The sequence below is a fragment of the Panulirus ornatus genome, chromosome 52 (genome assembly GCF_036320965.1).
Source record: "Panulirus ornatus isolate Po-2019 chromosome 52, ASM3632096v1, whole genome shotgun sequence".
Taxonomy (NCBI): Eukaryota; Metazoa; Arthropoda; class Malacostraca; order Decapoda; family Palinuridae; genus Panulirus; species Panulirus ornatus.
In genome coordinates this window covers 3,330,394-3,358,268 of record NC_092275.1, presented here as the reverse complement: position 1 = coordinate 3,358,268, position 27,875 = coordinate 3,330,394, and the positions used below count along the sequence as shown (strand labels likewise).

The window sequence follows — 27,875 nt, the reverse complement described above, 5'->3', positions numbered from 1 at the left end:
CAAGAGGATATATGTGTCAGAGGTGGAGGGAACGAGGAGAAGTGGGAGACTAAATTGGAGGTGGAAAGATGGAGTGAAAAAGATTTTGAGTGATCGGGGCCTGAACATGCATGAGGGTGAAAGGCGTGCAAGGAATAGAGTGAATTGGAACAATGTGGTATTCCGGGGTCGACGTGCTATCAATGGATTGAACCAGGGCATGTGAAGTGTCTGGGGTAAACCATGCAAAGTGTTTGGGGCCTGGATGTGGAAAGGGAGCTGTGGTTTTGGTGCATTATTACATCATAGCTAGAGACTGAGTGTGAACGAATGGGGCCTTTGGTGTTTTTCCTAGCGCTACCTCGCACACATGAGGGGGGAGGGGGTGTTATTCCATGTGTGGCGAGGTGGCGATGGGAACAAATAAAGGCAGACAGTATGAATCATGTATACGTGTATATATGTATATGTCTGTGTGTGTATATATATGTGTACATGAGATGTATAGGTATGTATATTGTGCGTGTGTGGACATGTATGTATATACATGTGTATGTGGGCGGGTTGGGCCATTCTTTCGTCTGTTTCCTTGCGCTACCTTGCTAACGCAGGAGACAGCGACAAAGCAAAATAAAAATAAAAAAAAATAAAAAGATGTTTTGGAAGGAGGTAAATAAAGTGCATAATACAAGGGAACAAATGGGAACATCAATGAAGGGGGCTAATGTGGAGGTGATAACAAGTAGTGTTGATGTGAAAAGGAGATGGAGGGAGTATTTTGAAGGTTTGTTGAATGTGTTTAATGATAGAATAGCAGATATAGGGTGTTTTGTTCGAGGTAGTGTGCAAAGTGAGAGGGTTAGGGAGAATAATTTGGTAAACAGATAAGTGGTAGTAAAAGCTTTGCCTAAGATGAAAGCCGGCAAGGCAGCGGGAGATGGAGTGAGTATTTTGAAGGTTTGTTGAATGTGTTTGATGATAGAGTGGCAGATATAGGGAGTTTTGGTCGAGGTGGTGTGCAAAGTGAGAGGGTTAGGGAGAATGATTTGGTAAACAGAGAAGAGGTAGTAAAAGCTTTGCGGAAGATAAAAGCCAGCAAGGCAGCGGGTTTGGATGGTATTGCAATGGAATTTATTAAAAAGGGTGTGACTGTATTCTTGACTGGTTGGTAAGATTATTTAATGTATGTATGACTCATGGTGAGGTGCCTGAGGATTAGCGGAATGCTTGCATAGCGCCATTGTACAAAGGCAAAGGGGATAAAAGTGAGTGCTCAAATCACAGAGGTATACGTTTGTTGAGTATTCCGGGGAAATCATATGGGAGGGTATTGATTGAGAGGGTGAAGGCATGTACAGAGCATCAGTTTGGGGAAGAGCAGTGTGGTTTCAGTAGTGGTAGAGGATATGTGGATCAGGTGTTTGCTTTGAAGAATGTATGTGAGAAATAATTAGAAAAGGAGATGGATTTGTATGCAGCATTTATGGATCTGGAGAACGCATATAATAGAGTTCATAGAGATGCTCTGTGGAAGGTTTTAAGAATATATTGTGTGGGAGGCAAGTTGTTAGAAGCAGTGAAAAGTTTTATCGATGATGTAAGGCATGTGTATGTGTAGGAAGAGAGGAAAGTGATTGGTTCTCAGTGAATGTAGGTTTGCAGCAGGCGTGTGTTTTGTCTCCATGGCTGTTTAATTTGTTTATGGATGGGGTTGTTAGGGAGGTGAATGCAAGAGTTTTGGAAATAAGGGTAAGTATGCAGTCTGTTGTGGATGAGAGAGCTTGGGAAGTGAGTCAGTTGTTGTTCGCTGATGATACAGCACTGGTGGCTGATTCCTTTGAGAAACTGCTGAAGCTGGTGACTGAGTTTATTAAAGTGTGTGAAACAAGAAAGCTGAGAGTAAATGTGAATAAGAGCAAGGCTATTAGGTACAGTAGTGTTGAGGGACAAGTCAATTGGGAGGTAAGTTTGAATGGAGAAAAACTGGAGGAAGTGAAGTGTTTTTAGATATCTGGGAGTGGATCTAGCAGCGGATGGAACCATGGAAGTGGAAGTGAATTATAGGGTGGGGGAGGGGGCGGAAGTTCTGGGAGCGTTGAAGAATGTGTGGAATTCGAGAACATTATCTCGGAAAGCAAAAATGGGTATCGTTGAAGGAATAGTGGTTCCAACAATGTTATATGGTTGCGAGGCATAGGCTATAGATATAGTTGTGCAGAGGAGGGTGGATATGCTGGAAATGAGATGTTTGGGGACAATATGTGGTGTGAGGTGGTTTGATTGAGTAAGTAATAATAGGGTAAGAGAGATGTGTGGTAATGAAAAGAGTGTGGTTTAGAGAGCAGAAGAGGATGTTTTGAAATGGTTTGGTCACATGGAGAGAATGAGTGAGGAAAGATTGACCAAGAGGATATATGTGTCAGAGGTGAAGGGAATGAGAAGAAGTGGCAGACCAAATTGGAGGTGGAAAGATGGAGTGAAAAAGATTTTGAGTGATCGGGGCCTGAACATGCAGGAGGATGAAAGGCGTGGTAGGAATAGAGTGAATTGGAAGGATATGGTATGCCAGGGTCGACGTGCTGACAATGGATTGAACCATGGCATGTGAAGCGTCTGGGGTAAACCATGGAAAGTTGTGTGGAGCTTGGATGTGGAAAGGGATCTTTAGTTTCGATATATTATTACATGACAGCTAGAGACTGAGTGTGAACGAATGTCGCCTTTGTTGTCTTTTCCTAGCGCTACCTTGCACACATGAGGGGGAAGGGTGTATTCATTTCATGTGTGGTGGGGTGGCGATGAGAATGAATAAAGGCAGACAGTATGAATTATGTACATGTGTATATATGTATGTGTCTGTGTATATATATATATATATATATATATATATATATATATATATATATATATATTTTTTTTTTTTCTTTCTTTTATACTATTCGCCATTTCCCGCATTAGCGAGGTAGCGTTGAGAACAGAGGACTGGGCCCTTGAGGGAATATCCTCACCTGGGCCCCTTCTCTGTTCCCTCTTTTGGAAAATTAAAAAAAAAAAAAAAAAAAAAAAAAATTATATATATATATATATATATATATATATATATATATATATATATATGTTGAGATGTATAGGTATGTATATATGCGTGTGTGGACGTGTATGTATATGCATGTGTGTGTGTGGGTGGATTGGGTCATTCTTTCGTCTGTTTCCTTGCGCTGTCTCGATAATGCGGAAGATATATATATATATATATATATATATATATATATATATATATATATATATATATATATATATATTTTTTAACTTTCTAAAATAGGAAACAGAAGGAGTCACGCGGGGAGTGCTCATCCTCCTCGAAGGCTCAGATTGGGGTGCCTAAATGTGTGTGGATGTAACCAAGATGTGAAAAAAGGAGAGATAGGTAGTATGTTTGAGGAAAGGAACCTGGATGTTTTGGCTCTGAGTGAAACGAAGCTCAAGGGTAAAGGGGAAGAGTGGTTTGGGAATGTCTTGGGAGTAAAGTCATGGGTTAGTGAGAGGACAAGAGCAAGGGAAGGAGTAGCAGTACTCCTGAAACAGGAGTTGTGGAAGTATGTGATAGAATGTAAGAAAGTAAATTCTCGATTAATATGGGTAAAACTGAAAGTTGATGGAGAGAGATGGGTGATTATTGGTGCATATGCACCTGGGCATGAGAAGAAAGATCATGAGAGGCAAGTGTTTTGGGAGCAGCTGAATGAGTGTGTTAGTGGTTTTGATGCACGAGACCGGGTTATAGTGTTGGGTGATTTGAATGCAAAGGTGAGTAATGTGGCAGTTGAGGGAATAATGGGGTGGTCAGTGTTGTAAATGGAAATGGTGAAGAGCATGTAGATTTATGTGCTGAAAAAGGACTGATGATTGGGAATATCTGGTTTAAAAAGCGAGATATACATAAGTATACTTATGTAAGTAGGAGAGATGGCCAGAGAGTGTTATTGGATTACGTGTTAATTGACAGGGCGCCGAAAGAGAGACTTTTGGATGTTAATGTCCTGAGAGGTGCAACTGGAGGGATGTCTGATCATTATCTTGTAGAGGCTAAGGTGAAGATTTGTATGGGTTTTCAGAAAAGAAGAGTGAATGTTGGGGTGAAGAAGGTGGTGAGAGTAAGTGAGCTTGGGAAGGAGACTTGTGTGAGGAAGTACCAGGAGAGACTGAGTACAGAATGGAAAAAGGTGAGAACAAAGGAAGTAAGGGGAGTGGGGGAGGAATGGGATGTATTTAGGGAATCAGTGATGGATTGCGCAAAAGATGCTTGTGGCATGAGAAGAGTGGGAGGCGGGTTGATTAGAAAGGGTAGTGAGTGGTGGGATGAACAAGTAAGAGTATTAGTGAAAGAGAAGAGAGAGGCATTTGGACAATTTTTGCAGGGAAAAAATGAAATTGAGTGGGAGACGTATAAAAGAAAGAGACAGGAGGTCAAGAGAAAGGTGCAAGAGGTGAAAAAAAGGGCAAATGAGAGTTGGGGTGAGAGAGTATCATTAAATTTTAGGGAGAATAAAAAGATGTTCTGGAAGGAGGTAAATAAATTGCGTAGGACAAGGGAGCAAATGGGAACTTCAGTGAAGGGCGCAAATGGGGAGGTGATAACAAGTAGTGGTGATGTGAGAAGGAGATGGATTGAGTATTTTGAAGGTTTGTTGAATGTGTTTGATGATAGAGTGGCAGATATAGGGTGTTTTGGTCGAGGTGGTGTGCAAAGTGCGAGGGTTAGGGAAAATGAGTTGGTAAACAGAGAAGAGGTAGTAAAAGCTTTGCGGAAGATGAAAGCCGGCAAGGCAGCAGGTTTGGATGGTATTGCAGTGGAATTTATTAAAAAAAGGGGTGACTGTATTGTTGACTGGTTGGTAAGGTTATTTAATGTATGTATGACTCATGGTGAGGTGCCTGAGGATTGGCGGAATGCGTGCATAGTGCCATTGTACAAAGGCAAAGGGGATAAGAGTGAGTGCTCAAATTACAGAGGTATAAGTTTGTTGAGTATTCCTGGCAAATTATATGGGAGGGTATTGATTGAGAGGGTGAAGGCATGTACAGAGCATCAGATTGGGGAAGAGCAGTGTGGTTTCAGAAGTGGTAGAGGATGTGTGGATCAGGTGTTTGCTTTGAAGAATGTATGTGAGAAATACTTAGAAAAGCAAATGGATTTGTATGTAGCATTTATGGATCTGGAGAAGGCATATGATAGAGTTGATAGAGATGCTCTGTGGAAGGTATTAAGAATATATGGTGTGGGAGGCAAGTTGTTAGAAGCAGTGAAAAGTTTTTATCGAGGATGTAAGGCATGTGTACGTGTAGGAAGAGAGGAAAGTGATTGGTTCTCAGTGAATGTAGGTTTGCGTTAGGGGTGTGTGATGTCTCCATGGTTGTTTAATTTGTTTATGGATGGGGTTGTTAGGGAGGTGAATGCAAGAGTTTTGGAAAGAGGGGCAAGTATGAAGTCTGTTGTGGATGTGAGAGCTTGGGAAGTGAGTCAGTTGTTGTTCGCTGATGATACAGCGCTGGTGGCTGATTCATGTGAGAAACTGCAGAAGCTGGTGACTGAGTTTGGTAAAGTGTGTGAAAGAAGAAAGTTAAGAGTAAATGTGAATAAGAGCAAGGTTATTAGGTACAGTAGGATGGAGGGTCAATTCATTTGGGAGGTGAGTTTGAATGGAGAAAAACTGGAGGAAGTGAAGTGTTTTAGATATCTGGGAGTGGATCTGGCAGTGGATGGAACCATGGAAGCGGAAGTGGATCATAGGGTGGGGGAGGGGGCGAAAACCTGGGAGCCTTGAGAATGTGTGGAAGTCGAGAACATTATCTCGGAAAGCAAAAATGGGTATGTTTGAAGGAATAGTGGTTCCAACAATGTTGTATGGTTGCGAGGCGTGGACTATGGATAGAGTTGTGCGCAGGAGGATGGATGTGCTGGAAATGAGATGTTTGAGGACAATGTGTGGTGTGAGGTGGTTTGATCGAGTAAGTAACGTAAGGGTAAGAGAGATGTGTGGAAATAAAAAGAGCGTGGTTGAGAGAGCAGAAGAGGGTGTTTTGAAATGGTTTGGTCACATTGAGAGAATGAGTGAGGAAAGATTGACCAAGAGGATATATGTGTCGGAGGTGGAGGGAACGAGGAGAAGAGGGAGACCAAATTGGAGGTGGAAAGATGGAGTGAAAAAGATTTTGTGTGATCGGGGCCTGAACATGCAGGAGGGTGAAAGGAGGGCAAAGAATAGAGTGAATTGGAGCGATGTGGTATACCGGGTTGACGTGCTGTCAGTGGATTGAATCAAGGCATGTGTATGGGTGTGGGTTGGGCCATTTCTTTCGTCTGTTTCCTTGCGCTACCTCGCAAACGCAGGAGACAGCGACAAAGCAAAAAAAAAAAAAATATATATATATATATATATATATATATATATATATATATATATATATATATATATATATATATAGGGGAGAAAGAATACTTCCCACGTATTCCCTGCGTGTCGTAGAAGGCGACTAAAAGGGGAGGGAGTGGGGGGCTGGAAATCCTCCCCTCTCCTTATTTTTTTTTAATTTTCCAAAAGAAGGAACAGAGAGGGGGGCCAGGTGAGGCTATTCCCACAAAGGCCCAGTTCTCTGTTCTTAACGCTACCTCGCTAATGCAGGAAATGGCGAATAGTTTGAAAGAAAGAAAATATATATATATATATATATATATATATATATATATATATATATATATATATATATATATATATATATATATTTATATTTATATATTTATTTATTTTGCTTTATTGCTGTCTCCCGCGTTAGCGAGGTAGCACAAGCAAAACAGATGAAAGAATGGCCCAACCCGCCCACATACACATGTATATACATACATGTCCACACACGCACAATATACATACCTATACATCTCAATGTACACATATATATTACACACACAGACGTACACATATATACACATGTACATAATTCATTCTGTCTGCCTTTATTTGTTCCCATCGCCACCTCGCCACACATGGAATAACAACCCCCTCCCCCCTCATGTGTGTGAGGTAGCGCTAGGAAAAACACCAAAGGCCCCATTCGTTCACACTTAGTCTCTAGCTGTCATGTAATAATGCACCGAAACCACAGCTCCCTTTCCACATCCAGACCCCACACACTTTGCATGGTTTACCCCAGACGCTTCACATTCCCTGGTTCAATCCATTGACAGCACGTCGACCCCGGTATACCACATTGTTCCAATTCACTCTATTCCTTGCACGCCTTTCACCCTCCTGCATGTTCAGGCCCCGATCACTCAAAATCTTTTTCACTCCATCTTTCCACCTCCAATTTGGTCTCCCACTCCCTCCTCGTTCCCTACACCTCTGACACATATATCCTCTTGGTCAATCTTTCCCCACTCATTCTCTCCATGTGACCAAACCATTTCAAAACACCCTCTTCTGCTCTCTCAACCACACTCTTTTTATTTCCACACATCTCTCTCACCCTTACATTACTTACTCGATCAAACCACCTCACACCACATATTGTCCTCAATCATCTCATTTCCAGCACATCCACCCTCCTGCGCACAACTCTATACATAGTCCACGCCTCGCAACCATACAACATTGTTGGAACCACTATTCCTTCAAACATACCCATTTTTGCTTTCCGAGATAATGTTCTCGACTTCCAAACATTCCCCAAGGCTCCCAGAATTTTCGCCCCCTCCCCCACCCTATGATTCACTTCCGCTTCCATGGTTCCATCCGCTGCCAGATCCACTCCCAGATATCTAAAACACTTCACTTCCTCCAGTTTTTCTCCATTCAAACTTACCTCCCAATTGACTTGACCCTCAACACTACTGTACCTAATAACCTTGCTCTTATTCACATTTACTCTTAACTTTCTTCTTTCACACACTTTACCAAACTCAGTCACCAGCTTCTGCAGTTTCTTACATGAATCAGCCACCAGTGCTGTATCATCAGCGAACAACAACTGACTCACTTCCCAAGCTCTCACATCCACAACAGACTGCATACTTGCCCCTCTTTCCAAAACTCTTGCATTCACCTCCCTAACAACCCCATCCATAAACAAATTATACAACCATGGAGACATCACACACCCCTAACGCAAACCTACATTCACTGAGAATCAATCACTTTCCTCTCTTCCTACACATACACATGCCTTACATCCTCGATAAAAACTTTTCACTGCTTCTAACAACTTGCCTCCCACACCATATATTCTTAATACCTTCCACAGAGCATCTCTATCAACTCTATCATATGCCTTCTCCAGATCCATAAATGCTACATACAAATCCATTTGCTTTTCTAAGTATTTCTTGCATACATTCTTCAAAGCAAACACCTGATCCACACATCCTCTACCACTTCTGAAACCACACTGCTCTTCCCCAATCTGATGCTCTGTACATGCCTTCACCCTCTCAATCAATACCCTCCCATATAATTTACCAGGAATACTCAACAAACTTATACCTCTGTAATTTGAGACTCACTCTTATCCCCTTTGCCTTTTTACAATGGCACTGTGCAAGCATTCCGCCAATCCTCAGGCACCTCACCATGAATCATACAAACATTAAATAACCTTACCAACCAGTCAACAATACAGTCACCCCCTTTTTTGATAAATTCCACTGCAATGCCATCCAAACCTGCTTCTTTGCCGGCTTTCATCTTCCGTAAAGCTTTTACTACCTCTTCTCTATTTACCAAATTATTTTCCCTAACCCTCTCACTTTGCACACCACCTCAACCAAGACACCCCACATCTGCCACTCTATCATCAAACACATTCAACAAACCTTCAAAATACTCACTCCATCTCCTTCTCACATCACCACTACTTGTCATCACCTCCCCATTAGCCCCCTTCACTGAAGTTCCCATTTGCTCCCTTGTCTTACGCACTTTATTTACCTCCTTCCAAAACATCTTTTTATTCTCCCTGAAATTTAATGATACTCTCTCACCCCAACTCTCATTTGCCCTCATTTTCACCTCTTGCACCTTTCTCTTGACCTCCTGCCTCTTTCTTTTATACCTCTCCCACTCATTTGCAATTTTTCCCTGCAAAAATCCTTCAAATGCCTCTCTCTTCTCTTTCACTAATAATCTTACTTCTTCATCCCACCACTAACTACCTTTTCTAATCAACCCACCTCCCACGCATCTCATGCCACAAGCATCTTTTGCGCAAGCCATCACTGCTTCCCTAAATCCATCCCATTCCTCCCCCACTCCCCTTACCTCCTTTGTTCTCACCTTTTTCCATTCTGTATTCAGTCTCTCCTGGTACTTCCTCACACAAGTCTCCTTCCCAAGCTCACTTACTCTCACCACTCTCTTCACCCCAACATTCTCTCTTCTTTTCTGAAAGCCCCCACAAATCTTCACCTTTGCTTCCACAAGATTATGATCAGACATCCCTCCTGTTGCACCTCTCAGCACATTAACATCCAAAAGTCTCTCTTTCGTGCGTCTATCAATTAACACATAATCCAATAACGCTCTCTGGCCATCTCTCCTACTTACATACGTATACTTATGTATATCTCTCTTTTTAAACCAAGTATTCCCAATCACCAGTCCTTTTTCAGCACATAAGTCTACAAGCTCTTCACCATTTACATTTACAGCACTGAACACTCCATGTATACCAATTATTCCCTTAACTGCCACATTACTCACCTTTGCATTCAAATCACCCATCACTATAACCCGGTCTTGTGCATCAAAACCACTAACACACTCATTCAGCTGCTCCCAAAACACTTGCCTCTCATGATCTTTCTTCTCATGCCCAGGTGCATATGCACCAATAATCACCCATCTCTCTCCATCAACTTTCAGTTTTACCCATGTCAATCTAGAATTTACTTTCTTACACTCTATCACATACTCCCACAACTCTTGATTCAGGAGTAGTGCTACTCCTTCCCTTGCTCTTGCCCTCTCACTAACCCATGACTTTACTCCCAAGACATTCCCAAACCACTCTTCCCCTTTACCCTTTAGCTTCGTTTCACTCAGAGGAAAAACATCTAGGTTCCTTTCCTCAAACATACTACCTATCTCTCCTTTTTTCTCACCTTGGTTACATCCACACACATTTAGACACCCCAATCTGAGCCTTCGAGAGGATGAGCACTCCTCGCGTGACTCCTTCTTCTGTTTCCCCTTTTAGAAAGTTAAAATACAAGGAGGGGAGGGTCTCTGGCCCCCCGCTCCCTTCCCTTTTAGTCACCTTCTACGACACGTGAGGAATGCGTGGGAAGTATTCTTAATCCCCTATCCCCAGGTATAGGGGATATATATACATATATATATATATATATATATATATATATATATATATATATATATACAGCTTTCCATGGTTTACCCCAGACGCTTCACATGCCTTGATTCAATCCACTGACAGCACGTCAACCCCGGTATACCACATCGCTCCAATTCACTCTATTCCTTACCCTCCTTTCACCCTCCTGCATGTTCAGGCCCCGATCACACAAAATCTTTTTCACTCCATCTTTCCACCTCCAATTTGGTCTCCCTCTTCTCCTCGTTCCCTCCACCTCCGACACATATATCCTCTTGGTCAATCTTTCCTCACTCATTCTCTCCATGTGACCAAACCATTTCATAACACCCTCTTCTGCTCTCTCAACCATGCTCTTTTTATTTCCACACATCTCTCTTACCCTTACGTTACTTACTCGATCAAACCACCTCACACCACACATTGTCCTCAAACATCTCATTTCCAGCACATCCATCCTCCTGCGCACAACTCTATCCATAGTCCACGCCTCGCAACCATACAACATTGTTGGAACCACTATTCCTTCAAACATACCCATTTTTGCTTTCCGAGATAATGTTCTCGACTTCCACACATTCTTCAGGGCTCCCAGAATTTTCGCCCCCTCCCCCACCCTATGATCCACTTCCGCTTCCATGTTTCCATCCGCTGCCAGATCCACTCCCAGATATCTAAAACACTTCACTTCCTCCAGTTTTTCTCCATTCAAACTCACCTCCCAATTCACTTGACCCTCAACCCTACTGTACCTAATAACCTTGCTCTTATTCACATTTACTCTTAACTTTCTTCTTTCACACACTTTACCAAACTCAGTCACCAGCCTCTGCAGTTTCTCACAGGAATCAGCCACCAGCGCTGTATCATCAGCGAACAACAACTGACTCACTTCCCAAGCTCTCTCATCCCCAACAGACTTCATCCTTGCCCCTCTTTCCAAAACTCTTGCATTCTCCTCCCTAACAACCCCATCCATAAACAAATTAAACAACCATGGAGACATCACACACCTCTGCCGCAAACCTACATTCACTGAGAACCAATCACTTTCCTCTCTTCCTACACGTACACATGCCTTACATCCTCGATAAAAACTTTTCACTGCTTCTAACAACTTGCCTCCCACACCATATATTCTTAATACCTTCCACAGAGCATCTCTATCAACTCTATCATATGCCTTCTCCAGATCCATAAATGCTACATACAAATCCATTTGCTTTTCTAAGTATTTCTCACATACATTCTTCAAAGCAAACACCTGATCCACACATCCTCTACCACTTCTGAAACCACACTGCTCTTACCCATAGGGAGAAAAAAAGTTGTTCTGGAAGTAGGTAAATAAAGTGCGTAAGATAAGGGACTAAATGGGAACTTCAGTGAAGGGGGCTAATGGGGAGGTGATAACAAGTAGTGGTGATGTGAGAAGGAGAATGAGTGAGTATTTTGAAGGTTTGTTGAATGTGTTTGATGATAGAGTGGCAGATATAGGGTGTTTTGGTCGAGGTGGTGTGCAAAGTGAGAGGGTTAGGGAAAATGATTTGGTAAACAGAGAAGAGGTAGTAAAAGCTTTGCGGAAGATGAAAGCCGGCAAGGCAGTAGGTTTGGATGGTATTGCAGTGGAATTTATTAAAAAAGGGAGTGACTGTATTGTTGACTGGTTGGTAAGGTTATTTAATGTATGTATGACTCATGGTGAGGTGCCTGAGGATTGGCGGAATGCGTGCATAGTGCCATTGTACAAAGGCAAAGGGGATAAAAGCAAGTGCTCAAATTACAGAGGTATAAGTTTGTTGAGTATTCCTCGTAAATTATATGGGAGGGTATTGATTGAGAGGGTGAAGGTATGTACAGAGCATCAGATTGGGGAAGAGTAGTGTGGTTTCAGAAGTGGTAGAGGATGTGTGGATCAGGTGTTTGCTTTGAAGAATGTATGTGAGAAATACTTAGAAAAGCAAATGGATTTGTATGTAGCATTTATGGATCTGGAGAAGGCATATGATAGAGTTGATAGAGATGCTCTGTGGAAGGTATTAAGAATATATGGTGTGGGAGGCAAGTTGTTAGAAGCAGTGAAAAGTTTTTATCGAGGATGTAAGGCATGTGTACGTGTAGGAAGAGAGGAAAGTGATTGGTTCTCAGTGAATGTAGGTTTGCGGCAGGGGTGTGTGATGTCTCCATGGTTGTTTAATTTGTTTATGGATGGGGTTGTTAGGGAAGTGAATGCAAGAGTTTTGGAAAGAGGGGCAAGGATGAAGTCTGTTGGGGATGAGAGAGCTTGGGAAGTGAGTCAGTTGTTGTTCGCTGATGATACAGCACTGGTGGCTGATTCATGTGAGAAACTGCAGAGGCTGGTGACTGAGTTTGGTAAAGTGTGTGAAAGAAGAAAGTTAAGAGTAAATGTGAATGGGAGCAGGGTTATTAGGTACAGTAGGGTTGGGGGTCAGGTCGGTTGGGAGGTGAGTTTGAATGGAGAGGGGCTGGAGGAAGTGAAGTGTTTTAGATATCTGGGAGTGGATCTGGCAGCGAATGGAAACATGGAAGCGGAAGTGGATCATGGGGTGGGGGAGGGGGTGAAAATTCTGGGAGCCTTGAAGAATGTGTGGAAGTCGAGAACATTATCTCGGAAAGCAAAAATGGGTATGTTTGAAGGAATAGTGGTTCCAACAATGTTGTGTGGTTGCGAGGCGTGGACTATGGATAGAGTTGTGCGCAGGAGGATGGATGTGCTGGAGGTGAGATGTTTGGGGACAGTGTGTGGTGTGGGGTGGTTTGATCGAGTGGGTGGCGTGGGGGTGGGAGAGATGTGTGGAAATGGGAGGAGCGTGGTTGAGAGAGCAGAGGAGGGTGTTTTGAGGTGGTTTGGTCGCATGGAGAGAGTGAGTGAGGAGAGATTGACCAGGAGGATGTGTGTGTCGGGGGTGGAGAGAACGAGAAGAGGGAGACCAAATTGGAGGTGGAGGGATAGAATGAAAAAGATTTTGTGTGATCGGGGCCTGAACATGCAGGAGGGTGAAAGGAGGGCAAGGAATAGAGTGAATTGGAGTGATGTGGTGTGCCGGGGTTGACGTGCTGTCGGTGGATTGAATCGGGGCATGTGGGGCGTCTGGGGTAGACCATGGAAAGCTGTGTAGGTATGTATAGTTGCGTGTGTGGACGTATGTATATACATGTGTATGGGGGTGGGTTGGGCCATTTCTTTCGTCTGTTTCCTTGCGCTACCTCGCAAACGCGGGAGACAGCGACATAGCAAAAAAAAAAAAAAAAATATATATATGTATATGTATATAATATATATACATTTATTTATATAAATAATAAATAAATAAATGTATATATATTATAAATATATATATATATATATATATATATATATATATATATATATATATATATATATATATATATATATATATATATATATATATATATATATATATATGTGTGTGCGTGTGTATGTGTATGTGTGTGTATGTGTATATGTATATATATATGTATATTATCCCTGGGGATAGGGGTGAAAGAATACTTCCCACGTATTTCTCGCGTGTCGTAGAAAGCAACTAGAGGGGACGGGAGCGGGGGGCCAGAAATCCTCCCCTCCTTGTATTAACTTTCTAAAATGGGAAACAGAAGAAGGAGTCACGCGGGGAGTGCTCATCCTCCTCGAAGGCTCAGAGTGGGGTGCCTAAATGTGTGTGGATGTAACCAAGACGTGAAAAAAGGAGAGATAGGTAGTATGTTTGAGGAAAGGAACCTGGATGTTTTGGCTCTGAGTGAAACGAAGCTCAAGGGTAAAGGGGAAGAGTGGTTTAGGAATGTCTGGGGAGTAAAGTCAGGGGTTAGTGAGAGGACAAGAGCAAGGGAAGGAGTAGCAATACTCCTGAAACAGGAGTTGTGGGAGTATGTGATAGAATGTAAGAAAGTAAATTCTCGATTAATATGGGTAAAACTGAAAGTTGATGGAGAGAGGTGGGTGATTATTGGTGCATATGCACCTGGGCATGAGAAGAAAGATCATGAGAGGCAAGTGTTTTGGGAGCAGCTGAATGAGTGTGTTAGTGGTTTTGATGCACGAGACCGGGTTATAGTGATGGGTGATTTGAATGCAAAGGTGAGTAATGTGGCAGTTGAGGGAATAATTGGTATACATGGGGTGTTCAGTGTTGTAAATGGAAATGGTGAAGAGCTTGTAGATTTATGTGCTGAAAAAGGACTGGTGATTGGGAATACCTGGTTTAAAAAGCGAGATATACATAAGTATACTTATGTAAGTAGGAGAGATGGCCAGAGAGCGTTATTGGATTACGTGTTAATTGACAGGCGTGCGAAAGAGAGACTTTTGGATGTTAATGTGCTGAGAGGTGCAACTGGAGGGATTTCTGATCATTATCTTGTGGAGGCAAAGGTGAAGATTTGTATGGGTTTTCAGAAAAGAAGAGTGAATGTTGGGGTGAAGAGGGTGGTGAGAGTAAGTGAGCTTGGGAAGGAGACCTGTGTGAGGAAGTACCAGGAGAGACTGAGTACAGATTGGAAAAAGGTGAGAACAATGGAAGTAAGGGGAGTGGGGGAGGAATGGGATGTATTTAGGGAATCAGTGATGGATTGCGCAAAAGATGCTTGTGGCAAGAGAAGAGTGGGAGGTGGGTTGATTAGAAAGGGTAGTGAGTGGTGGGATGAAGAAGTAAGAGTATTAGTGAAAGAGAAGAGAGAGGCATTTGGACGATTTTTGCAGGGAAAAAATGCAATTGAGTGGGAGATGTATAAAAGAAAGAGACAGGAGGTCAAGAGAAAGGTGCAAGAGGGAAAAAAAAGGGCAAATGAGAGTTGGGGTGAGAGAGTATCATTAAATTCTAGGGAGAATAAAAAGATGTTCTGGAGGGAGGTAAATAAAGTGCGTAAGACAAGGGAGCAAATGGGAACTTCAGTGAAGGGCGCAAATGGGGAGGTGATAACAAGTAGTGGTGATGTGAGAAGGAGATGGAGTGAGTATTTTGAAGGTTTGTTGAATGTGTTTGATGATAGAGTGGCAGATATAGGGTGTTTTGGTCGAGGTGGTGTGCAAAGTGAGAGGGTTAGGGAAAATGATTTGGTAAACAGAGAAGAGGTAGTGAAAGCTTTGCGGAAGATGAAAGCCGGCAAGGCAGCAGGTTTGGATGGTATTGCAGTGGAATTTATTAAAAAAGGGGGTGACTGTATTGTTGACTGGTTGGTAAGGTTATTTAATGTATGTATGACTCATGGTGAGGTGCCTGAGGATTGGCGGAATGCGTGCATAGTGCCATTGTACAAAGGCAAAGGGGATAAGTGTGAGTGCTCAAATTACAGAGGTATAAGTTTGTTGAGTATTCCTGGTAAATTATATGGGAGGGTATTGATTGAGAGGGTGAAGGCATGTACAGAGCATCAGATTGGGGAAGAGCAGTGTGGTTTCAGAAGTGGTAGAGGATGTGTGGATCAGGTGTTTGCTTTGAAGAATGTATGTGAGAAATACTTAGAAAAGCAAATGGATTTGTATGTAGCATTTATGGATCTGGAGAAGGCATATGATAGAGTTGATAGAGATGCTCTGTGGAAGGTATTAAGAATATATGGTGTGGGAGGAAAGTTGTTAGAAGCAGTGAAAAGTTTTTATCGAGGATGTAAGGCATGTGTACGTGTAGGAAGAGAGGAAAGTGATTGGTTCTCAGTGAATGTAGGTTTGCGGCAGGGGTGTGTGATGTCTCCATGGTTGTTTAATTTGTTTATGGATGGGGTTGTTAGGGAGGTAAATTCAAGAGTTTTGGAAAGAGGGGCAAGTATGAAGTCTGTTGGGGATGAGAGAGCTTGGGAAGTGAGTCAGTTGTTGTTCGCTGATGATACAGCGCTGGTGGCTGATTCATGTGAGAAACTGCAGAAGCTGGTGACCGAGTTTGGTAAAGTGTGTGGAAGAAGAAAGTTAAGAGTAAATGTGAAAAAGAGCAAGGTTATTAGGTATTGTAGGGTTGAGGGTCAAGTCAATTGGGAGGTGAGTTTGAATGGAGAAAAACTGGAGGAAGTGAAGTGTTTTAGATATCTGGGAGTGGATCTGGCAGCGGACGGAACCATGGAAGCGGAAGTGGATCATAGGGTGGGGGAGGGGGCGAAAATTCTGGGGGCCTTGAAGAATGTATGGAAGTCGAGAACATTATCTCGGAAAGCAAAAATGGGTATGTTTGAAGGAATAGTGGTTCCAACAATGTTGTATGGTTGCGAGGCGTGGGCTATGGATAGAGTTGTGCGCAGGAGGATGGATGTGCTGGAAATGAGATGTTTGAGGACAATGTGTGGTGTGAGGTGGTTTGATCGAGTGAGTAACGTAAAGGTGAGAGAGATGTGAGGAAATGGGAGGAGCGTGGTTGAGAGGGCAGAAGAGGGTGTTTTGAAGTGGTTTGGGCACATGGAGAGAATGAGTGAGGAAAGATTGACCAAGAGGATATATGTGTCGGAGGTGGAGGGAACGAGGAGAAGAGGGAGACCAAATTGGAGGTGGAAAGATGGAGTGAAAAAGATTTTGTGTGATCGGGGCCTGAACATGCAGGAGGGTGAAAGGAGGGCAAGGAATAGAGTAAATTGGAGCGATGTGGTATACCGTGGTTGACGTGCTGTCAGTGGATTGAATCAAGGCATGTGAAGCGTCTGGGGTAAACCATGGAAAGCTGTGTAGGTGTGTATATTTGCGTGTGTGGACATATGTATATACATGTGTATGGGGGGGGGTTGGGCCATTTCTTTCATCTGTTTCCTTGCGCTACCTCGCAAACGCGGGAGACAGCGACAAAGTATAATAAAAAAAAAAAAATATATATATATATATATATATATATATATATATATATATATTTTTTTTTTCTTTCATACTATTCGCCATTTCCCGCATTAGCGAGGTAGCGTTAAGAACAGAGGACTGGGCCTTTGAGGGAATATTCTCACCTGGCCCCCTTCTCTGTCCCTTCTTTTTTTTTTTGTAAAAAAAAAAAAAACGAGAGGGGAGTATTTCCAACCCCCCGCTCCCTCCCATTTTAGTCGCCTTCTGTGACACACAGGGAATATGTGTGTGTGTACATATATATTTCTATGAGTCCACAGGGAAAACGAAACACGATAAGCTCCCAATTACACTTTTGTGTAATAATCACATGTAGGCATTCCGTCAATCCTTAGGCGCCTCACCATGAGCCACACTTATGTTAAATATCCTTACCAACCAGTCAAAAATACAGTCACCCCTTTTTTGATAAATCCCACTGCAATACCATTCAAACCCACTACCTTGCTGGCTTTCATCTTCCACAAAGCTTTCACTACCTCTTTTAAAAGGGGCATCAGAAGGAGTCACGTGGGGAGTGCTCATCTTCCTTGAGGGCTCAGATTGGGTTGTTTAAATGTTTGTGTATGTAACCAAGATGAGAAAAAAGGAGAGATAGGTAGTATGTTTGAGGAAAGGAATCCGGATGTTTTGGCTCTAAGTGAAATGAGGCTCAAGGGTGAAGGGGAAGAGTGATTTGAGAATGTTTTCAGAGTAAAGTCAGGGGTAGGTGAGAAGGCAAGAGCAAAGGAATGAGTAGCACTACTCTTGAAACAGGAGTTGTTGGAGTATGTCATAGGGTGTAAGAAAGTAAACTCTAGATTAATATGGGTAAAACTGAAGGTGGATGGAGAGAGATGGGTGATTATTGGGATCTATGCACCTGGGCTTGAGAAGGAAGATCATGAGAGTCAAGTGTTTTGGGAGCAGCTGAATGAGTGTGTTAGTAGTTTTGATGCATGAGACCAGGTTATAATGATGGGTGATTTGAATGCAAAGGTGAGGAATATGGCAGTTGAGGGAATAATTGGTGTACATGGGGTGTTCAGTGTTGTAAATGGAAATGGTGAAGAACTTGTAGATTTGTGTGCTGAAAAAGGACTGGTGATTGGGAATACCTGGTTTAAAAGGAGAGATATACATAAGTATACATACGTAAGTAAGAGAGATGGCCAGAGAGCATTATTGGATTACGTGTTAATTGATAGGCGCGTGAAAGAGGGACTTTTGGATGTTTTATGTTGAGAGGTGCAAATGGAGGGATGTCTGATCATTATCTTGTATAGGCAAAGGTGAAGATTTGTAGAGGTTTTCAGAAAAGAAGAGAGAATGTTGGGGTGAAGAGAGTTGTAAGAGTAAGTGAGCTTGGGAAGGAGACTTGTGTGATGAGGTACCAGGAGAGACTGAGTGCGGAATGGAAAAAGGTGAGAACAAAGGAGGTAAGGGGAGTGGGGGAGGAATGGGATGTAATTAGGGAAGCAGTGATGGCTTGCGCAAAAGATGCTTGTGCATGAGAAGCATGGGAGGTGGGCAGATTAGAAAGGGTAGTGAGTGGTGGAATGAAGAAGTAAGGTTATTAGTGAAAGAGAAGAGAGAGGCATTTGGACAATTTTTGCAGGGAAATAGTGCAAATGAGTGGGAGATATATAAATGAAACAGGCATGAGGTCAAGAGGAAGGTGCAAGAGCTGAAAAAGAGGGTAAATGAGATTTGGGGTGAGAGAGTATCATTAAATTTTAGGGAGATTAGAGAGATGTTTTGGAAGGAGGTAAATAAAGTGCGTAAGACAAGAGAACAAATGGGAACATTGGTAAAGGGGGCTAATGGGGAGGTAATAACAAGTGATGGTGATGTGAGAAGGAGATGGAGTGAGTATTTTGAAGGTGTGTTGAATGTTTTAGATGATAGAGTTGCAGATATAGGGTATTTTGGTCGAGGTGGTGTGCAAAGTGAGAGAGTTAGGGAGAATGATTTGGTAAACAGAGAAGGGGTAGTGAAATCTTTGCGGAAGATGAAAGACGGCAAGGCAGCAGGTTTGGATGGTATTGCAGTTGAATCTATTAAAGAAGGGGGTGCCTGTGTTATTGACTGGTTGGTAAGGGTATTTAATGTATGTATGTCTCATGGTGAGGTGCCTGAGGATTGACAAAATGCATGCATAGTGCCATTGTACAAAGGCAAAGGGAATAAAGATGAGTACTCAAATTACAGAGGTATAAGTTTGTTGAGTATTCCTGGGAAATTATATGGGAGGGTATTGATTGAGAGGGTGAAGACATGTACAGAGCATCAGATTGGGGAAGAGCAGTGTGGTTCCAGAAGTGGTAGAGGATGTGTGAATCATTTGTTTGCTTTGAAGAATGCTTGAGAGAAATACTTAGAAAAACCAATGGATTTTTATGTAGCTTTTATGGATCTGGAGAAAGCATATGATAGAGTTGATAGAGATGCTCTGTGGAAGGTATTAAGAGTATATGGTGTGGGAAGCAAGTTGCTAGAAGCAGTGAAAAGTTTTTATGGAGGATGTAAGGCATGTGTACGTGTAGGAAGAGAGGAAAGTGATTGGTTCTCAGTGAATGTCGGTTTGGAGCAGGGGTGCATGATGTCTTCCTGGTTGTTTAATTTGTTTATGGATGGGGTTGTTAGGGAGGTGAATGCAATAGTTTTGGAAAGAGGGGCAAGTATGCAGTCTGTTGTGGATGAGAGAGCTTGGGAAGTGAGTCAGTTGTTGAGTGACAAGTCAATTGGAAGGTAAGTTTGAATGGAGAAAAACTGGAGAAAGTGAAGTGTTTTAGATGTCTGAGAGTGGATTTAGCAGCAGATGGAACCATGGAAGCATAAGTGAGTCACAGGGTGGGGGAGGGGGTGAAAGTTCTTGGAGCGTTGAAAAATGTGTGGAAGGCGAGAACATTATCTCAGATAGCAAAAATGGGTATGTTTGAAGGAATAGTGGTTCCAACAATGTTATGGGGTTGCAAGACGGGGGCTATAGATAGAGTTGTCCGGAGGAGGGTGGATGTGTTGGAAATGAGATGTTTGAGGATAATTGCTTTGTGAGATGGTTTGATCGAGTAAGTAATGAAAGGGTAAGAAAGATGTGTGGTAATAAAAAGAGTGTGGTTGAGAGAGCAGAAGAGGATTTTTTTTAAATGATTTAGTTACATGGAGAGAATGAGTGAAGAAAGATTGACAAATAGGATATATATGTCAGAGAATGAGGGAATGAGGGGACGTGGGAGACCACATTCGCGATGGAAGGATGGAGTGAAAAAGATTTTGAGTGATCGGTGCCTGAACATGCAGGAGGATGAAAGGCGAGCAAGGAATAGGGTGAATTGGAACGATGTGGTATATCGGGGTCGATGTGCTGTCAAAGGATTGAACCAGGGCATGTGACATATCAGGGGTAAACTATGGAAAGTTTTGTAGGGCTTGGATGTGGAAAGCAAGCTGTGGTTTCGGTGCATTATTACATGACAGCTAGAAAGTGAGTGTGAACGAATGTGGCCTTTGTTGTCTTTTCCTAGCACTACCTCGCATGCATGTGGGGGGAGAAGGTTGTCATTTCATGTGTGGTTGGGTGGCGACAGGAAATGCTTTAGTCCCCTTCTCAGAATCATTCAGGTATTAGTTTTTTATAAAAGCTGTAAGTGATGTGAGATACCTCATTAATATTTTGAGTATACAGTAAGAGAGTACTGTGTATAAGGTCCAGTTTGCTGGAGAGAAATGTAGACTGGATTTTCACTTACCTGAAATTTGTCAGGGATTACCAGAACCATTATAAACCTTTTTATGTGTGGACTTTTTTGTAGTAACAATATAGGATGAGCAAAACTATGTCCTAAATGTGGCCATTATGGATGAAAGAAAATTAGGGTACAAGAAAAAATGGGATCAATTATAGCTCTCTAGGTGTCCAGAGACCTGACTCTTAAAAGCAGCGAGATTGTAGCCTAGAAAGGGGAAAGACATGATAAGGAAAAGAATTCCACAACTTTGCTGTTTGAGGAAAGGAGATGTTAACAGTTAATCCTCCCATGGATGGTATCCATAAATTGTCTTCAAAAAATAGCAGCCAGACATGCAACAGTCTTAGTGGCAGGGGCACTTTCAGGCAGCTCATGAGAGCAGTGGCAGAAACCAAACTTCTTGGCTTCTATTAAGGTCAGGTAAATCTGTAGCTTATGGCCTTTTAAGATGACCCCTGTCTTTCATGGTTAGTTTGTTACTTGGGCTTTCATCATGTTTACTGGTAGGGTCAATAAGGATGTCAACATTGAGTTATATTAAATCAAAAATATGAATGCCTGGAACCTGGATGTTTTGGCTCTGAGTGAAATGAAGCTCAAGGGTAAAGGGGAAGAGTGGTTTGGGAATGTCTTGGGAGTAGTCAGGGGATAGTGAGAGGACAAGAGTAAGGGAAGGAGTAGCAGTACTCCTGAAACAGGAGTTGTGGGAGTATGTGATAGAATGTAAGAAAGTAAATTCTCGATTAATATGGGAAAAAATGAAAGTTTATGGAGAGAGATGGGTGATTATTGGTGCATATGCACCTGGGCATGAGAAGAAAGATCATGAGAGGCAAGTGTTTTGGGAGCAGCTGAATGAGTGTGTTAGTGGTTTTGATGCACGAGACCGGGTTATAGTGATGGGTGATTTGAATGCAAAGGTGAGTAATGTGGCAGTTGAGGGAATAATTGGTATACATGGGGTGTTCAGTGTTGTAAATGGAAATGGTGAAGAGCTTGTAGATTTATGTGCTGAAAAAGGACTGGTGATTGGGAATACCTGGTTTAAAAAGCGAGATATACATAAGTATACGTATGTAAGTAGGAGAGATGGCCAGAGAGCGTTATTGGATCACGTGTTAATTGATAGGCGCGCGAAAGAGAGACTTTTGGATGTTAATGCGCTGAGAGGTGCAACTGGAGGGATGTCTGATCATTATCTTGTGGAGGCTAAGGTGAAGATTTGTATGGGTTTTCAGAAAAGAAGAGTGAATGTTGGGGTGAAGAGGGTGGTGAGAGTAAGTGAGCTTGGGAAGGAGACCTGTGTGAGGAAGTACCAGGAGAGACTGAGTACAGAATGGAAAAAGGTGAGAACAATGGAAGTAAGGGGAGTGGGGGAGGAATGGGATGTATTTAGGGAATCAGTGATGGATTGCGCAAAAGATGCTTGTGGCATGAGAAGAGTGGGAGGTGGGTTGATTAGAAAGGGTAGTGAGTGGTGGGATGAAGAAGTAAGATTATTAGTGAAAGAGAAGAGAGAAGCATTTGGACGATTTTGCAGGGAAAAAATGCAATTGAGTGGGAGATGTATAAAAGAAAGAGACAGGAGGTCAAGAGAAAGGTGCAAGAGGTGAAAAAGAGGGCAAATGAGAGTTGGGGTGAGAGAGTATCATTAAATTTTAGGGAGAATAAAAAGATGTTCTGGAAGGAGATAGATAAAGTGCGTAAGACAAGGGAGCAAATGGGAACTTCAGTGAAGGGCGCAAATGGGGAGGTGATAACAAGTAGTGGTGATGTGAGAAGGAGATGGAGTGAGTATTTTGAAGGTTTGTTGAATGTGTTTGATGATAGAGTGGCAGATATAGGGTGTTTTGGTCGAGGTGGTGTGCAAAGTGAGAGGGTTAGGGAAAATGATTTGGTAAACAGAGAAGATGTAGTGAAAGCTTTGCGGAAGATGAAAGCCGGCAAGGCAGCAGGTTTGGATGGTATTGCAGTGGAATTTATTAAAAAAGGGGGTGACTGTATTATTGACTGGTTGGTAAGGTTATTTAATGTATGTATGACTCATGGAGAGGTGCCTGAAGATTGGCGGAATGCGTGCATAGTGCCATTGTACAAAGGCAAAGGGGATAAGAGTGAGTGCTCAAATTACAGAGGTATAAGTTTGTTGAGTATTCCTGGTAAATTATATGGGAGGGTATTGATTGAGAGGGTGAAGGCATGTACAGAGCATCAGATTGGGGAAGAGCAGTGTGCTTTCAGAAGTGGTAGAGGATGTGTGGATCATTTGTTTGCTTTGAAGAATGTATGTGAGAAATACTTAGAAAAGCAAATGGATATGTATGTAGCATTTATGGATCTGGAGAAGGCATATGATAGAGTTGATTGAGATGCTCTGTGGAAGGTTTTAAGAATATATGGTGTGGGAGGCAAGTTGTTAGAAGCAGTGAAAAGTTTTTATCGAGGATGTAAGGCATGTGTACGTGTAGGAAGAGAGGAAAGTGATTGGTTCTCAGTGAATGTAGGTTTGCGGCAGGGGTGTGTGATGTCTCCATGGTTGTTTAATTTGTTTATGGATGGGGTTGTTAGGGAGGTGAATGCAAGAGTTTTGGAAAGAGGGGCAAGTATCCAGTCTGTTGTGGATGTGAGAGCTTGGGAAGTGAGTCAGTTGTTGTTCGCTGATGATACAGCACTGGTGGCTGATTCATGTGAGAAACTGCAGAAGCTGGTGACCGAGTTTGGTAAAGTGTGTGAAAGAAGAAAGTTAAGAGTAAATGTGAAAAAGAGCAAGGTTATTAGGTACAGTAGGGTTGAGGGTCAAGTCAATTGGGAGATAAGTCTGAATGGAGAAAAACTGGAGGAAGTAAAGTGTTTTAGATATCTGAGAGTGGATCTGGCAGCGGATGGAACCATGGAAGCGGAAGTGGATCATAGGGTGGGGGAGGGGGGGAAAATTCTGGGAGCCTTGAAGAATGTGTGGAAGTTGAGAACATTATCTCGGAAAGCAAAAATGGGTATGTTTGAAAGAATAGTGGTTCCAACAATGTTGTATGGTTGCGAGGCGTGGGCTATGGATAGAGTTGTGCGCAGGAGGATGGATGTGCTGGAAATGAGATGTTTGAGGACAAAATGTGGTGTGAGGTGGTTTGATCGAGTAAGTAACGTAAGGGTAAGAGAGAAGTGTGGAAATAAAAAGAGTGTGGTTGAGAGAGCAGAAGAGGGTGTTTTGAAATGGTTTGTTCACATGGAGAGAATGAGTGAGGAAAGATTGACCAAGAGGATATATGTGTCGGAGGTGGAGGGAACGAGGAAAAGTGGGAGACCAAATTGGATGTGGAAAGATGGAGTGAAAAAGATTTTGTGTGATCTGGGCCTGAACATGCAGGAGGGTGAAAGGAGGGCAAGGAATAGAGTGAATTGGATCGATGTGATATACCGTGGTTGACGTGCTGTCAGTGGATTGAATCAGGGCATGTGAAGCGTCTGGGGTAAACCATGGAAAGCTGTGTAGGTATGTATATTTGCATGTGTGGATGTATGTATATACATGTGTATGGGGGTGGGTTGTGCCATTTCTTTCGTCTGTTTCCTTGCGCTACCGCGCAAACGCGGGAGACAGCGACAAAGCAAAAAAAAAAAAAAAAAAAAAGAATGAATCCCTTCCTCAAGTATTCAAGATAATCTTAAGACCATTCACATTCTCACTGCATATATGCTACTTGCTCTTTTTCATAAGGAGGAGATAAAGAATTTAAACTTTACCTCTCTCTGATCTTTGTTTCCCTGATCAGCTGGAGGGTATACATTTGATGCAACTTTTAAGGGTTCTTTTCTCTCCTCTTGTCTAGATAAATCCAAGTAGCTGAAGGCTTGTTCATCCTAGATATCCTAGAGGATGGAGTGTTCTCAGTCTTTTGATATTGATTCGATCTGTTTTTTCAAGAATGTGTACTGCGCTTCTACATTTTTAAAGAATCCATACATTGAGTTAGTGAGGTTAGACTTGCAGCTCTGACTGTAATACAAAACTGAAATTACTCAATCCTTCAGGGGGTCAGAGGCCAATTTTGTGGTTGATTCCCCCAATTTTGAGCCTCTCATTATTTAACAGGCAAGGCTGAGGCCAAAGATGAAGGAAGCTCAACTTCAATTGTACTATCTAGATATAATACACCTTTTGCATCAAGAGCATGACTCCAAAGAGAGTCATTATACATGTGACAGATCCTGTTGTGCTTAAGCATAGTTTTCCACAAGGAAAGGAAATTATCAAAGAAAAAGATGATCCTTGACCCGTCAACTTTCAAGAAACTTATTTTCTAAAAGGGATTCAAGATGATCAACATACAAAAGGTGTAACAGGTCCTTCTAGTATTTTCCTGGATAGCAAGCCCTACTCTATACAGGATGCATGTTGGTATACATCCCCATTTCTCCCAAGTTTTGAAAGGACAAAAGGGTGGAAAGGAAGATGTTACAACTTACCGCATACCTTTTGGCTCTGCACTATTCCTTTTTCTGGTATAGTAGCAACCAATCATTTCGTTTGTTTATGCTCTTGGGAACATGATAATGCAAACATACATATACTGTTTCTTAGTTATGACATATTTGGCAATAAATGGAAAGCTTAGTGAAATACAGTACTGTACTTTCATCCTTCTGTGTGGGATTTTCAGGTAAACCTGATGGATATTCATCTCATACCTACACAGAGATTTGAGTAGATGGGCCGTTTTGGATGTCATTGTCATTTCCATTGGCCCTCACAAAGTCCTTTTTTCTTTTACAGGAGGCTCACTCCTTCATTATTCATCAGTAAGCCCTATGAAGAAAATTTGACAGGATTATAAAGAAATTTATCTTTACCATTATGGGGTCAATTTAGCTTTGTTACATCTAAAGTGAATCATCTGTTCAACAGTAGCTCCTTTCCACTCTACGGAAGAAGCATTTTTGACCAAGTAATAGGGATACTCAGAAAATCTTAACTATTTTGTCTCAGGTCAGCTTACATTCAACTCATTCCCAGGGTTACCCTCCCTCAGACCAGGTCTGGATGGAATCCCTAACAATGATGTAGCTACTATTGGCTGTAGGTTCATGTAATTGTGGGTCCTTGACATTAAGAAATATACTTTTTCCATCAGCTTAAAGTGACTTATCCTCCAACACATTCTTGTTCCTTAGAGAAAGAGAGTCTTTGTTATAGAAAATACTGCAGTGGTCCACCACATTTCCTCGTAGGGAATGCAGCAGTTTCTTCTTTTCCAAGGCACTGTAGAAGAGTTAATTTTGTTTACATGACTTCAGTCTTCCATTTTCATACATGTACTTTTGGGGTCTTGGCAAGAAGTTCGATGCTCTGTCTAGTTCCAGAGCCCTTTCTTCAGAAAAAGCCTCATGTGATCATATTTATCACCAAATTTAATGCTTTCCGATTGTACCTATCTCCTTTGAAAGACCTCCAATTGGGCCCATGATACTAATGACCTCTGCCCATTGCACTAATGACCTCTTTGCTGATTTGTACCATTTGAATTTCCTTTTCCTTGCAAGTTCCTCAGAACTGGGTCTTATCCAGTGCTCATTGGCACAGCACAGTTTTGGGGGTAGAGCTTAGATATCCTTCTTCTTCACCATTGCCCATATACATTCCCATTGGTGCTCTACTTACTGCCATGCCACTTGGAAATGACAGGTGTAAACATTCATTTCTCTTTGTTAAGATTTGGAATTTCTCTTCTGTGGCTCCAACCACCAGCATGGGAACCAAATTGCCACAAACCTCACTAAGTGTATGAAGTCCTCTATTGGTTGCCAGTATTCACTATGCTTGGAATGTTTTACAGAATTTTGTAGATACTGACCTAGAAGCCAACATCTTAGAGGACATGTTCCTTCTTTTCCTTGCTTCTCTTTTCCATGACAAGAGTAAGCCTATTAACACCTTCGCCTTCTGAAATATCTGCCCTTCAGGAATGTCTTTCATTTGGTTGTGGAATTGATCTTAGTAGTGTCACAACTGACTAACTGCTGTATCCCTTTTTTCTTTCACTGATCATGAGTTCCATCAATATTTGGCCCCTAAGTAAAGTTCTAGATGGACAGTCTAAAGCATTTAAATCTTGTTTTCCTTCTGAAGCTGTGCTTCAACAGTCCCTGTGTCTCCTTGCTCTAGTCTCAGGATATATATTGAGTGTGATTCATGCCATGTTTCATTACAGAAACTTTGACCAAAAAACTGGAAGGAGAGGGACATTCATCACAGTCTCTGTCTATTAGGCACTTTGACAGCATTTGTGATTTCCACAGTTAAATATTCAGATCATGGTTTTTTCTTCTGCCATCAAATTTCATTTGTCAGCATTAAACCTTTCACACATATTAAACACATCCTGAGATACTAACTTGTCTTAGATGACATCAGGCAGATAGCCTCCACATAAGCTATCTGAGAAAATTTTCACTGGAGAATTTTGTTCTTCGAAGGTCACGGAGCTGTGCCAGTCTGAATGTGCAGGATTCCCATGTACTCTGCTTAGGGATCTACAAAGCACACTTATCAATCAACAGCTTATTACTTTATTTCTTCAATGTATATGATCTTCCCAAAGGCCTCCACTGAGTTATGCTCTAATTTTTCTGGCATACAAGCCGACTACTGTTATGAAGAAATAAGTTTTGAGCTCATTCTATCCTGTCTACTCATTCTGTTCAGTATATTCTAATTTATTATGAATATTCTATATGAGTATATATTCATTATACTCTTTCTGTTCTGTTCTGCAGAGGAGAGCAGTGAGAAGGTCTACTTTATTTTTTCTGTCCTTTTTTGTTCTTTGTATACTTCCTGTTGTTTAGTTTAGGGGTTTTGCATGAAACAGTGGCTTAGCTATGATTTCTTAGTGTGAATCTGTGCCCATGACATAAGCTGTGTATCTTGAGAG

At 42.0% G+C, this 27,875-nt stretch overlaps 1 protein-coding gene across 1 annotated transcript in view; it reads left to right on the top strand.

Annotated features, from left to right (window-relative positions):
* LOC139764960 (intermembrane lipid transfer protein VPS13A-like) overlaps positions 1–27,875 on the top strand; it is a 1,504,808-nt gene that overhangs the window by 640,156 nt on the left and 836,777 nt on the right.